This window comes from Hyaena hyaena, unplaced genomic scaffold (genome assembly GCF_003009895.1).
Source record: "Hyaena hyaena isolate Hyena2069 unplaced genomic scaffold, ASM300989v1 scaffold_621, whole genome shotgun sequence".
In the NCBI taxonomy this organism is placed as follows: Eukaryota; Metazoa; Chordata; class Mammalia; order Carnivora; family Hyaenidae; genus Hyaena; species Hyaena hyaena.
This window is the reverse complement of record NW_024081249.1, coordinates 776,961-795,448: the sequence shown is the minus strand read 5'-3', so window position 1 is coordinate 795,448 and position 18,488 is coordinate 776,961. Positions and strand designations below refer to the sequence as shown.

At 39.3% G+C, this 18,488-nt stretch overlaps 1 long non-coding RNA gene across 2 annotated transcripts; it reads right to left on the bottom strand.

Annotated features, from left to right (window-relative positions):
* Positions 1-10,316: 10,316 nt before the first annotated feature.
* LOC120248949 lies at positions 10,317-18,439 on the bottom strand. Of its 2 annotated transcripts, none has more exons than XR_005532719.1 (3): positions 18,375-18,439; positions 11,403-11,545; positions 10,317-10,461 (listed from the first exon to the last, which is right to left on the bottom strand). It is a non-coding gene; the product is annotated as an uncharacterized LOC120248949 (long non-coding RNA). The 2 variants fall into 2 exon arrangements; XR_005532720.1 differs by having other exon boundaries at positions 10,317-10,458.
* Between the last annotated feature and the right edge of the window lie 49 nt (positions 18,440-18,488).

Genomic DNA, 18,488 nt, shown 5'->3' with positions numbered 1-18,488 from the left:
CAGCAACATGAAATGAGTGCTGCCTAATTGCAAAATACAGCCTTAAAAACCTGAGCACCAAAGCTCTGCCTTTTTAAGGTTAGTTTTCTCTGGCACCAGAGTTTGCCTTTCCCTATGTACTCTGCACATAACATCTGAAGCCTTCCCTGCAAGTCGACAAGTATCTAAAGAGGTTCTTCTCTCCCCAAGGACGTATTCTCCTGCAACAAGACCAGACCCCCGCACGCTAGGCTTCGGTCTCACTCAAACCTGTCCTGACCGCAATATGAACTCTTTTTCTTGCCAAATCCTGGCAACAGCCCCCTGCCAGTAATACCGTCTGCAGCTGGGCTGCCACAATTTAAATCAGCTGCTGCAAATCACACAAAAGCTGAAGTCTTCCCACATAGTACTTCGACTCTAAATTCCAGGCTCTCTGTTTATACTCACTCAACCTCACAGTGACCATTATTATAACACAATATTTAGGAATGCAAGGTGAGGTTTGGATGACATTAAGCTCTTATTAAGCTCAGATCCTGCCCTACCACTCACCCCTCCTGCCTGCATATTTTCCAAGCAAGAGAACTATAGGTAAGAACAGTAACCAGTGGGAATTTGTCACTCTATTAACATCCAAACCAGCACCCAATAACTTCCAAAGCTGAATTCTGACGGAAGCTGGATTGAAGATATGGTTAAGCCCTGAAGGCCTAAATGGGGCTTTCTATCGCCTCCCTCAAATAAAAAGTGGCAAGGTCCAAAGGGAAAACAGAACCTGCCCAGCAATAACTACCCACTTGCAGACATGGAAAAATGGAGGAAAAGACCTAGTGACAGACAATCCTGTCTAGACAGCTCAACAAGTCAACTCAAGAAGCAAAAGAAGAGGAAACTGCCTGACCTATTCTAAGAAGATAAAACCTGGGGCACCTGGGCGGCTCAGTTGGTTAAGTGTCTGACTCTTGATTTTTGGCTCAGGTCATGATCCCAGGGTTGTGGGATTGACCCCGCATTGGGCTTTGCACTGACAGTGCAGAGACTGCTTGGGATTCTCTGTCTTTGTCTCTGTCTCTGTCTCTCTCTCCCTCCACTCTCTGCCTCTCCCCCACTCACATGTGTGTGCTTTCTCTCTCTCTCTCAAAATAAATAAATATTAAAAAAAAAAAAAAAAAAGAAAGAAAGAAAGATGGGGATAGCCTGAGTGGCTCAGTCGGTTAAGCGTCCAACTTCAGCTCAGGTCATGATCTCACGGCTCATGGGTTCTAGCCCTGTGTTGGACTCTGTCCTGACAGCTCAGAGCCTGGAGTCTGCTTCAGATTCTGTGTCTCTCTCCCTTTCGGCCCCTCCCTTGTTCATGCTCTGTCTCTCTCTGTCTCTCAACAGTAAATAAATGTTTTTAAAGGGGGGGGGGGCTGCCTAGATGTGCTTACCACACGAAGATAGGAAAAACAAACTAGGACACCACTTGAGGTACTGATATTTAAAGCATAGTAACCTGCCTTTAGTAATGCAGCCACCAATGAATATCCTAGGCCCTAGCTAACCAGATTATCAACTTTTCCTCCATGGGGGATGGGACACTAAGAAAGGGATAAAGAGAAGGCAGAAAGTGTAAAAAAAACAGATTTACACAAACATAATCCATATGCCTGCCACACACTAAGACATACACACACACTGGGTATCTACCTAGGTTTGGGCATAGGACAAAGCCTAATTTCTAAAGAAGCATTATAACACCATCACAGGTAAACAAATAACTTCATAAGATTTGGAGCCAAGACATAACAACAGTACTATTGGCTCAATCAGTCAATCAGGGCTGGCACTAGAGTAAGCCAAGTGTGGTACCTGGAGCCTCCTCATTTCTGTGCCCAAGCCTCTCACTTGCTTCTAGTCCTAGCATGGACTGAATTAATATGTGTGGTCGGAAGCAATATGATTTAGGAGTGAGTAAGTGCAAAGGAAACACAGAAATTCAGATCTAACTACAGGAGACTCAAGGAAAAATGTAACAACTCAGCAGCTACAACCTAAGTCTAAGAGAGCAAGTGTGCTCTACCATGTCTCAGTAATCCATGAATAATGGCTATTAAATACTAAAGTTTTTAAGTCTTCCATTGTATTCATTATCTATTGCTGCATAACAAATTATCCGAATTAGTGGCTTAAAACAACATTTATTATCTCACAGTTTCATTGGGTCAGGATTCTGGGCACAGCTTAACTAGGTCTTCAGGCTCAACATCTCTCACAGGCAAGGTGTTGAGTGGGGTCAGAGTCATCAAAGTCTTCACTGGGGAAGAATGTGCATCTAAACCAACTCACGTGGTGATTGACCAGAGGCTGTCCTTAATTCCTTGCTACTTGGACCTTTCCAACATGAAACTTGCTTCATCAAGATAGGCAAATCACAAAGGGAAGAAGGTGCCTATAATATGGAACTTACAGTCTTTTATGATCTAATCTTAGAAGTGACATCCCACCAATTTTGTATATTCTATTCACTAGAAGCAAGTCATTAGTTATAGCCCACAAAAGGGGATAGGATTATACAAGGATGTGAATACCAAGAGGTGGAAATCATTGGGAGTCATTTTAGGAAGCTGTCCTACCAAACCCATGAAAACCAGGGTTAAAAGAAGATATATTTTTCAAATTATAACAGGTATATTCTATACTCACCTTGTATAATTACTCAAACAGATGTTTCCCTGTTTGAAATTCAGTGACCCCAATAGCTTTGCATCATCTGATTAAATGCTTAATGCTAAAAAAGGCCCCATAATAAATTGCCATACTGCCAGAGGTCTTTACATATATTCAGATAGGTGGACCTCAGTAGACGATATCTGTGTTTTTATCTCCCCAGTATACCTTTTTCCACTGGAAAACTGTCCCTTGTTCATCCTATATGGTTCTAATGAAACAATTCCAGGGCTCTGTCTGACCTCTGGCTAATCACATGACCATCCCCCTCTTACCTAAGTCAAGCAGGGCCAGAGTTCATCCATGTGATCTGATATAATAATACTGGGAGATGGAAGGTCTCTTCCTTTTGAGTCATGAATGATAAAAGTGAGAGCTCACTGCTGTCAGAAGAAACTTTTCCCACCATGGAAGGACCTGTTGGTAGAACTGAGAGAGGAAGAAAGGAGAGAGAACTAATGATATCATCTGAGCCCCTGCAGAGTGTCATGGAGCACTCTTGCCAGTTCCAGCCTGAACTTCCCAGTTATGTAAGCCAGTAAATCCCATTTAGCTCAGGCTTGTTTGGGTGTCTGACATTTGATTGTAACCAAGAGTCCTGAGACTTGTTTCAAGCAAACTCTTCTTACTAGTTAATATGTATATTCTACCTATGTGTGGCTCTCAACCCAGAAAATAAGCAGAATTACCTGAAAAGCTTCTTTTAAAAATACATATTTCTAGGCCCCACCCAAACCTGGTTGTTGGGAGCCATTCTGAGCCCACTAGTCGAGAAAACTCCTGGTGAGGTTAAAGCAAGTTTGCACAGTCTCTTGCCAATCAGATGATGACCGATATCCACCCCCACTCCATTATTTCTGCTTGAGCACTGACCCCTAAGGTACCTTGTTGATCAATATCAGGAGTAACTTGTCCCCTTATTCCGGCCCTGGTATGATGATTGCACCTTATGAAGGCACTTATTGTGGGAACAACTTCTTTTGATTATGGGAACAGACATCGTGTCTCCAGAAGGTCCTGTTTCCCTCCATACTTTCCCTTGAGCTATGAACAGGCTAATGACCCCTAGTCATAAAAGATTGACCTTTACATGTACAATTCTGTTTCTACCGTTGCATTAGTCCAAGATGTTCATACAGCTCAACATGTAAATCAACTAACCAAAAATGTCTTCCATGCCCTAGCTATTCAAGAAATCATAAAAGTAGACACAAAGGTAAATGCACTCAAAGAGGCTATTCTATGTATTGGAAATAAGCTAAACTCTTTAAAGGTATGGTTGGCTCTCTGGTGCAATAAAGCATATAACTGGAAAACCAAGTCTTGCCCGGAGACAAAGAGCCTAACTTAGAGAGAAGGAACAGATAAGGGCAGAAAATAAGTTAGTACATACACCTTTGCTAACTGATGGTGTATAACAGCCCCTTCCCTAAGGCCTACTTTCCACAAACACCTTCCCTTACCCTGGCAGCTGTGATGAGGATGGATAAGAGTATCTACAAACCTATGACTTAATCTTAGTGTTATTATAATGTGAACACCTTGTTATTTTCTTAGTTACTCAACTTCACTATAATTGGGGCTGTTCTGCAACCTGTTTCTGTACATTTTCCAAAAACACCTTATCACAAAGAGCTATCCATTGTAAAAATTGCATTTCCTGATGCCATGTTAACTTTTGACCTATAAATAAAGACACCAAAACCGACAGGACAGAGATGCCTGCCTGGTGATCAGAAAGGATCTTGGGGCTCTCTCACTCTCTTTCGCCGACACCGTCCATCCTTCAGGGACCCCTGGACCTGTCGGAGCCGGCACGGCCTCCGACACCTAGTGTTTCAGAATCTTTAGGAGTGGAATATTCATATCCCCATTTATTTTAAGTAGATGGGAGCAAGTACAGTACTTGTAACTCTTTTTTAATTTTAAGTTTAGTTGAGGGGTGCCTGTATGGCTCAGTCAGTTAAGCATCCAACTCTTGGCATTGACTCAGGTCACGGTCTCATGTTTTCTTGGTTCAAGCCCTGCATTAGGCTGTGTGCTCATGATGCAGAGCCTGCTTGGAATTCTCTCTCTCTCTCTCTATCTCTCTCTCTGCCCTCCCCCCATTCATGCTGTCTGTCTCTCTCAAAATAAATTAATTAAAAAAATTTTTAAGTATAGTTGAAGGGCATCTGGGTGGCTCAGTCAGTTAAGCATCTGACTCTTGGTTTCTGCTCAGGTCATGATCTTGTGGTTTTGTGGGTTCAAGCCCCACCTTGGGCTCTGCACTGGCAGCAAGGAGTCTACCTGGGATTCTCTCTCTCCCTCTCTCTCTGCCCCTCCCCACTTGCACTGTTTCTGACTCTCAATATAAACTTTAAATAAAATAAAATAAAATTTTAGTTGAAACAAAAATGTTACAACAGTTTCTGATGTACAACATAGTGATTAACAAATCTATAGTTGTGGTTCACCACAAGTGTAGCTACCATCTGTCACCATACAATTCTATTATGATACCACTGACTATATTCCCCATGCTGTATTGTTTATCGTTCTGATCTATTCATTCCATAACTGGAAGTCTGTATCTCCCACTCCCCTTCACCCATTTTGCCTATTTCCCCGCCCCCACTTCCTACCCATCTGGCAACTATCAGTTTGTTCTTTGTACTTATGAATGTTTCTGCTTTTTATTTATTTGTTAGTTTTGGTTTTTAGGTTGCACATGTAAGAGAAATCATATGGTATTTGTGCTTCTCTGTCTCACTTATTTCACTTAGCATAAGACTCTCTAAGTCCATCCATGTTGTTGCAAATGACAAGATCTCATTCTTTTTTATAGCTAAGTAATATATCTATATATTTTTAATTCCACAAATTATTCTGAAGCGTGGCCAGTATAGGCAACCACTAATCTATTCTATCAACAAAAGGACAAACTCCAAATTCTAAACTGGCTTTCTCCTTTTTTTTTTTAAATTTTTTAATGTTTTTATTTATTTCTAGGAGAGAGAGAGAGAGAGACAGTGTGAGCAGGGGAGGGTCAGAGAGAGAGGGAGTCACAGACTGAAACAGGCTCCAGGCTCTGAGCTGGCAGTCAGCACAGAGCCCGACGCGGGGCCGAACCCACGAACCGCGAGGTCATGACCTAAGCGAAAGTCGGACGCTTAACCGACTAAGCCACCCAGGCGCTCCTAAACTGGCTTTCTCCTATTTGAATTGCAGCATAGACTTTCGGTATAGAATCCTGCAAAGAAACCATGTTTCCCTTTATTGACCACCACTGAACTCTGTTATTCCCAATAGGAAAATTAGTGAAACATTTTTAAATAGTATTCATTGATTTTTCTTAATTCTACTGATAGAAACCATTAATGGTAGGAGTATTATAATAACAAATGTGGTACTATATATATATTGATTTACTGCTTCTCCAGTGACTTATGATAAAACTAGCATAAGAACCAGAGTGGGTAGTAATGGCCTTCTAATGCAAATTTCTGTATTAAATGGCACAAAACAGAGCTAAGCCATATTACTATATCTTTTTATGTCTCCATCCTTTCATATCTGTACCTGGACAAATTGGTAAACTAATCTTATGTTCTCACATTTTAGCAAGAGCAAAGAAAAAACATCCTTTTTTTTTTTTTAATGTTTTATTTATTTCTAGGAGAGAGAGAGACAGCGTGAGCAGGGGAGGGTCAGAGAGAGAGGGAGTCACAGACTCTGAAACAGCCTCCAGGTTCTGAGCTGGCAGTCAGCACATAGCCCGACGCGGGGCTCGAACCCACTAACCGTGAGATCATGACCCAAGCGAAAGTCGGACGCTTAACCGACTAAGCCACCCCGGCGCCCCGAAAAAACGTCCTTTTAACACAGTGACATCAAGACTCAGTTTCAAGTTCATGATCTAGGAAACCTCTGGCCAGGTGAATCTTGGACAATTCTGTGAGTCAGCCTAGTGAGAGTAGCAGTACTTTTCAGCCATTTGCAAGGTCACAATGGTTCCTGTAAACCTGAAATACTCATTTGAAAACTGGCACTATGACAGCATAGTAAGCAAAGTTTAAGCCAATCTTTTTTTACAGGACAATTTGTGTGTTTACTCAAGGAAGAAAACAAAAGAGATGTTCTACAGTCTTTATATCCCAAACAGTTTGTTTGCATGTTTGCTGTTTTGTATAATCACCTACTAGAGGAAGACCCCAATCAGGACTTCTAATAAAAAGAAATACTAATAATCAAATGTCATCACTGGTGATCATCTTGGGTATAAAATCAAAATACAGATCACATGGAGGGAGCAAGCAGTAATCAGATAATTTCCAGAGCTTGACCATGACTATATCTCTTTCAGTCTAATTCTTCTAGGTGAAGACTGATGAGGAGTTATTTCAAGTTCTGCTTACACTCTTGAAAAAATGAAGTAGAGGGATCTAATCAGCAGGGAAGGGAGAGGGGGGATAAGAAATCAGTGGAAATAATATCTGACTATTAATGTTACCTTTTTTCCGGCTTTATGAGGTACACTTGACAAAGTTGCTGGAAGTTGTGAGGCAGAATACCAGAGAGAAGAGAAGCGCTCAGAGAAGAAGATCCAGAAATGCACACACGTCTTTTGCCGAATAATAAGTTGTGTGTACACACAGAATTTACAAAGCTGCATGAAGAACTACCAGTGGAAAAAGGATAATTACCAGGCAGCTGTGAGCTGAACAACTACTGGAGCTCACCCAAGTCTGGAAGCCATTCTAGTCCCTATCTCGAGAAGAGACAAACCTTACTGAAAATACTGCAGCCCTCAATGGAGACCTCAGAAAGACCAGACTTAGTCCTAAAATAGTCCTAAAAGACTATTTCATACCACCTTAATAATACTAAAAAACAAGCTTCATACTAACCATGAAATTTAAAGTACTACCATTTGCAATTGCTTCAAAGTATACAACTACTTAAGCATAAATCTAACAAAATGTGTACTGAATCAGTATGCTGAAAATTACAAATGCTAATAAAAGAAATCAAAGAAAGACCTAACTAAACAGGAGCCATACTATCTATGTTCATGAGTTGGAAGACTAAGCATTGTAAACATGTTCTCCCCAATTTGATTGATAGGTTTAATTTAATTCCCACCAAAACCCTACCAAAGGTTTTTTGTAGGTATAGATAGCCTTATTCTAAAATGTACACAGAAAAATCACAGGACCCCAAATATCTTAAAACATATTTTTGAAAAAGAAAAAGAAAGTAGAAGGAATCATTCTACACAATGTTGAGTCCCCAAGACCACTTTCAAATTCAGTGATTTGCCAGGGGGACTCATAAGACAGCATATAGTCATACTCATGGCTATTTATTACAGTTAAACACAAATCAAAGTCAGCAAAGGAAAAAAGGTGCATGGGGCAAAATTTGGAGGAAATCAGGCACAAGTTTCCAAGAGTTCTCATCTACTACAATTATGGAACTTGCTTAATTCCTCACATTGTAATAACCCATGTGAAATGTTGTCTACCAGAGAATCTCCTTAGAGGCTCAGTGCTTACAGTTTTTACTGGTCACATAGGGATACTCTGCCTAGCAAACGCTAAACTTCCAGATTCCCAAATGGAAAGCAAGTGTTCAGCATAAACCATCATTGTTTGCAGTTCAAGTACAGTGAGCCACTCTTATCAAGTAGCATGGTGAGAGCCATCCTGAAATCATAATTCTCAGATGCTAGCCAAGGGTCAATCTTGGAAGCAGACCTCCTTAAGGAGACAAGTGACAGGATTGGCATATAAACTTTTTGCATGCCACATAGCTGTATCACTATATAGCTACACTAATTAAGACTGTGTGATATTGGCAGAAGGACAGACACACAAATCAATGAAACAGAATAAAGAACCAAGAAATGGACCCACAAAAAAATGCGCAACTGATTTTTGACACAAAGATATAGACGCAACTTAGTGGAGAAATGATAGCCTTTTTTTCAACAAACATTGCCAGAGCAATTGCATACATATACACAAAAAGATGAACTTTGACTTAAACCTCACATCTAATACAAAAACTAACTTAAAATGAATCTTTAGTGCAAAACATAAATTTATGCAAATTTGTTTTTTAAAAAGGAAAAGAATCTTTGGGATGTAAGACAATGTGAAGGGTTCTTAGACTTGATATCAAAACAAACCCATAACAAAAAAATGATAAATTAGGGCACTTTAAAATTAAAACTTTTGAAGACCTTGTTAAGAGGATAAAAAGACAAGCTAAAGACTGAGAAAATACTTTCAAACCACAAATCCAACAAATACACCAAGAATACACCAAGAAGTCTCAAAAACAGTAACCAAATGATCTGACTAGAAAATTGGAACAGATGGGGTGCCTGGGTGGCTCAGTCAGTTGAGAACCCAACTGCAGCTTAGGTCACGATCTTACAGTTTGTGGGTTCGAGCTCCGTGTTGGACTTGCACTGACAGCACAAAGCCTGCTTTGAATTCTCTCCCTTATCTCTCTGCCCCTCCCCTGTTCTCTCTCTCTCTCAAAATAAAATAAATATTTAAAATAAGCTAATTTAAAAAAACGAGGAATGCCAGAGAATTTGTGGATATGATTTTAAGTTGCCACACTCTACCCTCTGGCCAACAATGTTTTATATTTCTCCCTCATGAAATATATATTCACCCCTTCTCTAACTTCTCAAGTTTCATTCCATAATGCATCAAGCACAAGTTGGAGGTCCAGGATCTTATCATTTAAGTCAAGTCTAGGTACAAATGAGGCTCCATGCAGTTTGCTGAGGTCAGTTCTTGATCTGGAAACCTGCAAACTAAAGAGACACATTATCTGCCCTACACATACCCAAAATACAGTGGTGTGACAGACATAGAACAACTGCAATAAATAAATACCCATTTAATAAAGGAAGAAAATAGAGTCACCAGTCCACTGAAATTATAAATCCAGCTGAGCATATATTACCAGCTCATGATTAGGGCCTTATCCTGCTTCCTGGGAACGATTCTTCATGATTTTTGGTCCTTACTCCTGAGATCTTAGTTTTGCCCTCTAAGTCATTCTTTCTTTTCCATAGAACTAACCCATTTGTTTTATTTTAATGTTTACTTATTTTTAAGAGACAGAGCATGAGCAGGGTAGAGGCAGACAGAAGGAAACACAGAATCCGAAGTAGGCTCCAGGCTCTGAGTGGGTCAGCCCAGAAGCCGGCAGGGCTTGAACTCACAGACTATGAGATCGTGACTTGAGCCGAAGCTGGATGCTCAACCAAGTGAGCCACCCAGGTGCCCCCTAACTAACCCATTTCTGTAGCTGAGTAGCCTACTCCGCCTGCTTCCTGTCCACAGAAGTTTAAAGGTACAAAAGTCTCCATTTTGTACAGTCTGTGTGTTTTGCATAAGCAATATTATTACTATTAAAACTTTGTGGATTTTTTTGAGTATCAATTTAGAATCTATTCTATTAGATAAAAAACCACATCTGCAAATATCTTCTAGACAACCCCTTTTCCACCTTGGGCTCCCTATGAAGGCTACTGTGGGATAATACTTTTAAGATTCTTAGAAGCCTTATTACTTAGGAGAGAGAGTCTGTACTACAGCCCCTTAGGAATTATCTCAAAATTGTTTTTACAAGGCTTTATCTCTTTCTGAACTCATAACAAAAGGCTTTACAGTCCTTCATCTTTACTTTGAGTCCATGTTTTTCTAACAGGGCCTTGAACTTAATTTTTGTTCTGTGGCTCCATCTTCCTTTGAGTATCTTCTGCTGAGAGAAACTAAGGATAAGAAATAGTTTTGTTTTCAGACCTTGTTTCTACATAGTTTCTCTAAATTGTTTGAGAGTCGAATAATCCCTTATTTAGTACAGCTTGGTCTATGCATACCTTACGATACATAAGTTAAAAACAAATAAATAAAATATAGTTTACACTTTCAGCATTCTGCCTGGAAATCTCCTAAGCCAAATTCATCAGTTCATTAAATACGTTTTATGATTTTCCATGTTATGACATTTGCTAAACCATCTACCATGACAGAACAAGATCCTCCCTTCCTCAAGTTTTCAACAACAATTTTCCTTACTTTCCTTTAGGCTCTCATTGGCATCCTCCTCCGTGCCTGTCAGGATCCCCCTAACAGCCTTCCCAAACCCCTGCCAACTTCTGCCTCACCTCTTGTGCCAAAGCCAATCCCACATTTTAGTTTTTTGTTACAACAGCACCCCAATGTTTGTTCCACTTATCTAATACTATACAACTACTCCAAAAAATTGTTGCTTAAAACAACGATCTCTAAAAACTAGTTGCTTAAAACAATATTTTTATTATATCTCACAATTAAGAGAATCAGGGATTTGGGCAATTTCAGCTATGTGGTCTTTATATTCCTTGTGGCATCAAGGGAAGTCACTTGGGTATAAAAAGACAAAAATCCATCTATTTGCTGTCTACAAGAAACTCATTTTAGACTGGAGGACACCTTCAGATTGAAAGTAAGGGGGTGGAGAAATGTATATCATGCTACTGGAAGTCAAAAGAAAGCTGGAGTAGCTATATTTATATAAGACAAACTGGACTTTAAAGTAAAGCCAGGAACAAGGGATGAAGAAGAGCATTATATAATAATTACAGGGTCTATCCATCAGGAAGAGCAAACAATTATAAATGTCTATGCACCGAAGAAGGGAAATCACTCGGGGGTATTCACCTGGTTAATGAGAAGTTTGGAGGGTTCAAGACAGCTTCACTCACAATGGCAGGGATGACTAGATCACTGGGCTAGGCTGGCTCTGTTGTCCAGAATGTGGCCTCTTCAGCATGATGGTCTTCTCTTATGGTGGCTCCAAAGCTCTAAGAGCAAGTGTTCACGTGAATAAAGCAGAAACTTCACAGTCTTTTATGACCTAGCCTCAGAAATCATAGGGTTTCATTACTGCTGTTCTGTACAGGTCAAAGAAATCACTATCCTATCCAGATTCAAGAGGAGGAAATAAAGATTCATTATCTTGGTGGAAAAAATGTCAAAGAATGTGCAGCCATTTTAAAAAACGAACATAGCAGGTATGCACTAGAAAAAATATTCAAGCGGTGCCTGGGTGGCTTAGTTAGTTAAGTGTCCAACTTCAGCTGAGGTCATGATCTCACAGTTCGTGGGTTCAAGGCCCACATCAGGCTCTGTGCTAACAGAGCTAACTGGAGCCTGCTTCAGATTCTGTGTCTCCTTCTCTCTCTGCTCTTCCCCAACCCATGGTCTGTCTGTCTCTGTCTCTCAAAAATAAATAAACGTTAAAAAAATTTTTTTTAAATTCAAGGAAGTTCTTCGGGCTGCAGTGAAATGATACCAGATGGAAAATTAGCTCTATAGAAAATAATGAAGAGCATCAGAAATGGCAAACATGTAGGTAAATAAAAAGGAGTGTTTTTTTTTCTTATTTCCTAAGTTCCCATGTAGCAGTAACAATATGACAACCACACCACCAAAGACAGGAGTAAAATGGAGCTGACCCTATGCAATTGCAGAATCAATTCATTTTACTAACTGGCATGGAAATTATCAATATTGCTAACCAATGAAGCAAGGGAGATGGAAAGGTGCCATTCTCAAAGAAAATATTAGTAAAAGTATTGACAACATGTCACAATATCAGAGGGAAAAGAACAACAATATGTAGGTGTTACTCCCCCAGGTCTTTTCTTGAGAGATCACCATGGGCTGACTATGTAAGAAGACCTCTTCAGATAGGCTCTCTGTCTCCAAGTTCAGATATCAAAGTCATCCTCTCGTCTTTTCAGGCAGTCTTACTATCCCAGGGCACTCACTTCATTATCCCTCTGGACCTATTTCAGCATGTAACAACTAAGTTCATAGACTGAAAGCAAAAATTCAACTTCGAAAAGTAATATTAAAAATAGTTTACTACTAACAATTAGAATCCCAGATAAAGTTATTAAGATGAGATGTGTATGGTTAGAGGGAAACATTATTATTATCATGAGCTACTTGATATGAAAAATGTGAATAGATTGTAAACCTGCTGTCATTATCATAATGAATTTCAACCTATACTTGTTAGTGAAAGAACAATTAGAGCACAATTTTAAAATACTAAATTATCTGAATTCTATTTGAAAAAAATAAACTATCTTCTGCCATTTGTCATCACTTATGTACAAAGACTGGGTAGACTTCTGAGGTTAGGCCATAAAAGGCCACATAGGGTCTGCTTTGTTCACTGAAACATTGCTCTTACATCCCTAAACCATCAGGTGAGAAGACAACAAGCTGGAGAAGCCACAATACTGCTCAACAGAGCCAGCTGGGGCCCAGCCTTCTTCTATCAATAGTAACTATCAAGAATCTGAGAGTATCATTATTAATAGGTCTTGAAAGGGGATTGTGTATAGCTATTTCTAGCACAAACCCTAATATTAATAAATCATGATCATGATTACTCACTGCAGGTGACAGAGTTTAGAAAACTGTTTAGCAGTGTCTGTTAAAGTTGAACATACACATACCCTATAATTTCACTCCTACATGTATTTTCAACAGAAGTGTATGTGTATATGACACATATAAGTACCAAAAGACATGTACTAGAATTTCAAATCAGAACTTCTCAGATTAGTCAAAACTGGAAACTATCCAAATGTGTACCGACAATAAATTGGATAAGTAAATTATGTGCTATTTACAAAATAGAATATTAAACAATAATAATCTACATGGAAAAACATGAATGAATCTCACAATGTTGAAGGAAAGCTAGATGCAAAAGAGGACATATTGTATGGTTCCAGTTACATAAATTACAAAAACAGGCAACACTAAGCTATGGTGTTAGGAATGAGGATAGTGGTTGTCTTTTAGGCAGGCAGCAGGTAATGATAAGAAGTCAAGGTTGGAGCAATGGTACTGTTCTGCTTCTTGATCAGGGAATTGGTTAGGTAAGTGTAGTATTTTAAAAACATATCCACCGATCCTTTGACACTCCTTCCATTAGAAGGTGAAGTACAGTTTCCTCCTCTTTTATATGGGCTAGTCTTAGTGACTCATCTCCAGCAAACAGAATACACTGGAACTGACATTCCATGATTTCTAATGCAGGGCTAGAAAAGGCAGTAGAGCTTCCACCTGGCCTTCTATCTTGGGATGCTCACCCTTGCTACCCAGCCACCATGCTATGAAAAATCAAGGAATCACATGGAAAGGCCCATTGAAGGTGTTCTGGTCACAGACATACCTAAGGTCACAGCTAACAGGTAGCAACAACAGCCAAACATATAAGTAAAGGAGACTTCAGATGATCCCAGTCCCCAGCCTTCAAGTTAACCTACCAAGCCTTGCCCAAATTACAAATTCATAAGCAAAATAAATGTTGCTAATTTAAGCCAAGTTACTTAACTTGTTACTTAAACTTACTACTAAGTTTAGCAGTAATTTGTTATGCAAATATATGTAATTGGAATACAAACAGGTGTGCTCACTTTCTAAAAATTCATCAAGTTATATAGTTATGAAATATACACTTTCCTTATTATTATTATAATTAAGTTTGAATAAAGGTTTGAAATAAAAATCATATCATGGATACAAGTTCAAGTTCCTCATCAAATTTTTAAATAGATTTTATTGAGAAGTTTTATATAAATTCAAAATTTTATATCTTCCTAATATTTTTGTCTTTCCCTGACGATTACATAATATAAAGAAAGGTGATGTATGTTTCTCACCATGTCCAGTATAGACACCACTTAATCGCCATCAGTTTATCCTTGTACACTGCCCATTTCTGATCATTTATCATGAATGGATGTAAAAAAAAAAGTTGGGAAGCACTGCTATAGGAGATATCTGCCCAGCACCACTCCCTCTTCTTTTGTTAATAGGATCTTACTGTCCTTTGGGGGAACTCCCTGCCTTTTCTGATCAATCAAGTTAGCTGATGCCTAATTGTTCAACTTTTCCTTTAATTCTATTATTCCTCACATCCTTCCAATAAATTTCTATTTTATTCAGGTTGGCAATATTTGGTCTCTAGTTTCTGCAACCAAAAAACACTTACTGATACATATCTCCAGTGCTAGCACACTGTCTGACATATAGCTGACAATGAATACATATGATATAAAATGTTTATAAAATGATATTGAACAACTGATTTTTGACTAGAGCACAAAGGCAGCATGGTGGAAAAAGAAGAGCCTTTTTAAGATACATTGCTAGGACAACTGGGTGTCTACATGTAACAAATATGAACTTGAATTCATGCCTTAAATCTTAAAAAATTTGACTCAAAATGAATCAGAGAGGGGCGCCTGGGTGGCTTAGTCGGTTAAGCGTCCGACTTTTGCTTAGGTCATGATCTCACGGTTCGTGGGTTCGAGCCCCGCGTCGGGCTCTATGCTGACAGCCAGCTCAGAGCCTGGAGCCTGTTTCAGTCTGTGACTCCCTCTCTCTCTGACCCTCCCCTGCTCACACTGTCTCTCTCTCTCTCTCCTAGAAATAAATATAAACATTTAAAAAAAAATGAATCAGAGACTTAAATATACAGCCTAAACTGTAAAACTTCTAGAAGGAAACACAGTAAAAGGTCTTTGTGAGCTTAAGGTAGGCAAATATTTCTTAGAAATGACGCTAAAAGCACAATCCATAAAAGAACAGATTGGACTTTATTAAAATTTAAAACTTCTGCTCTTCAAAATTCATCTGTTGAGAATGGAAAGACAAGACACATACCACACAAAAAAAAATCTTTCCAAAGCATATATCTGATAAAGAACTTGTATCCATAGTATGTAAAGAACTCTCAAGACTTAGAGAAACAACCACCCAATTTTTTTTTAATGGAACAAAGATCTAAATAGGCACTTCACGAAAAAGATATACAGATAGCAAGTAAGTAACATAAGAAGATGTTCAAGGGGCACCTGGGTGGCTCAGTTGGTTAGGCCTCCAACTTCAGCCAGGTCATGGTCTTGTGGCTTGTGGGTTCAAGCCCTGCATTCAACCATCTGCTGTCAGCGCAGAGCCCACCTTGGATCCTCTGTCTCCCTCCCTCTGCCCCTTCCCTGCTTGCTCTCTCTCTCTCTCAAAAATAAACATTAAAAATATAAGATATTCAACATCATTACTCATTAGGAAAACATATTAAAACTACAACAAAATACCACTACACACCTATCAGAATGGCTAAAATTAAAAACAACTCATCATACCAAGAATTGGTGAGGATGTGGAAGAAATGGAACTCTAAAAACAGTCTTGATTGAAATGTAAAATGGTTCAACCACTCTGGAAAACCATTTAGAAGTGTTTTTTAAAAGTTGAACATACATCTACCATATGATCCAACCATTCCGCCTCTAGATTTTTACCCAAGAAAAAACGAAACATATGTCCACAGAAAGACTTGTACACACATGTTCATAGCAGCTTTATTGGTAATAGCCCAAAACTAGATACAACCCAAATGTCCACCAACAGATGAGCAGAAATTTGCACTACATCCATATAACAGAATACACTCAGCAATAAAAAAGGAGTGAACTGTTGGTACACAGAACAATACAAACGTCTAGACAATGATACTGAGTAAAAGAGATCAGACTCCAAAAAAATACAAACTCTTGATTGTACTTACATAAATATTTAGAAAATGCAAATGAGTTCTATAATGACGTAAAGTAGATCAGTGGTTGCTTAGGTGTGGGAGGCAGGGAGGAATGCAAGGAGGAAATTACAAAGGGGCATGAGGAAACTTGAGGATGACGGATATGTTCACTCAACTAGATGATGGGGGATGGATATACGTCAAAACTTCACAAATTACATACTTTAAATATGCTCCACATACTATATGTCAATTATACCTCAATAAAGCGGTCCTTAAAAAAAAACCCTGCAACTCAGCTGTCAGATTTTAAGAGGAGCAGAAAGGAAGCAGAATGGAAATCTCAGTTAAAGGGCTCAGGTAGGTTTGTGAAGCTAAGCCTCAGTAGAGTTTATGAGCCATCTCTCTGCTATTCTCCAGAAATGGTGACAACCACCACTATTGGGTTCTGTTTTCAGGAAGAGAATAACCCAATCAGTCTAAAATGAATTCTGTGTCTTGTGAGAGATTGCCAATTGAACATATAATCTACATTTACAAACATTTTAAAAGAGTGTTCTACTTACAGGATAGTTTTAATATTGAGAGTAAAGTTTGCTATAAAACCCAATACAGACATACTAATTAATCTCTCAGAACCTCTCATTTCATGTGTGAATGCCATAAGAAATAAGAAAAACAGGGAAACTAAAAAGAGCAGGCTGTGTCAGAATTATTAATTCTTCCTTTTGGGGCAGAGCCTCTTTCCTCCCCCTCTGTTCTGAGAGATGTCCGTTTCTTCCCATCACCCTGTGCAGCAACTGTATGTTGAGTAAGTCAAACTTCTCTACTACCTTCCATTCCTCTATCACTAAACTTCTTGAGAGAAGTTCACTAGGAATGTCCTTGCCATACCCTTGACTAGTCAAGAAGGGATCCAACCTTCAACAGACTCAGCTGTGACTGAGGACGACAATGATGTGCTGGGCTGGACTAGAGCTCTCTGTATTGTATGTTCTGGAGGTTGGGCTTCACTTTCCAGACAATTAATATTTGTTAAACAGTTAGATGGGAATATCTCCACAGTATTAACATTTATAATGGCTAGTGAAGGTAGTTTTTCAGAGTGACCTTATCCAGGAGCTAAGTGACAGGAGGTTTTTTTTTTAATTTTTTAAATAGTTTATTGTCAAGTTGGTTTCCATATAACACCCAATGCTCATCCCCACAAGTGCCCTCCTTCATGCCCATCACCCCCCTTCCCCTCCCCCCCACTCCCATCAGCCCTTGGTTTGTTCTCGGCATTCAAGAGTCTCTCATGGTTTGCCTCCCTCCCTCTCCGCCACTATTTTTCCCCTTCTTCTCCCCCATGGTCCTCCGTTAAGTTCCTCCTAATCCTCCTATACATGCAAACATATGGTATCTGTCCTTCTCTGCCTGACTTACCGGAGAGCGGATGCATAGGGGCACATGTACCCCAATGTTCATAGCAGCACTCTCTACAATAGCTAAAACATGGAATGAGCCTAATTGTCCATCAACTGATGAATGGATCAAGAAGATGTGGTTTATCTATACGATGGAATACTACCTGGCAATGAGAAAGAATGAAATCTGGCCATGTGTAGCAACATGGATAGAACTTGAGGGTGCTACGCTGAGTGAAAGGAGTTTTTATTTTTTTAAGGGAGGACACAAGAACTAGGGCTTACTGAACAGGAATAGTGGTTGAGCCCACAGATTCTAGCATTAAGCACCTCTGGCTTTAATTCCCAGCTAACACTTAATGTCTGGCAATTTATCATTTTCAAAACTCAGTTTTTTTCATCTCTACATTGGGACTAAAACTATCTAATTTCCATAAATTTTATTGACTTCCATTGTAAATTACAGCATCCCGGCTGTAATTTACCTTGAACGCTAAAAAGGCCAGTTAACAACACCAATTCAACTTTTCCTAACTTAAATCAAAAGCTTGCAATAATTCTAATTTTTTAAGAAAATAAACTTTGCCCTTCTGAATTAGGAATTTAAGATGACAAGACCCAGAAGCACACTAAAATCAACGTCCTAAAAATGATACAAACCTCAAAAAGCCAGACAGGTTTGCCAACAAAGCCCCGCCTCCATGCAAACCCTGCCCACTTCCGGCTGCCCCGCCCACCCTCAAACACTGAAACACCGTCCCTCACTGCAAGGTC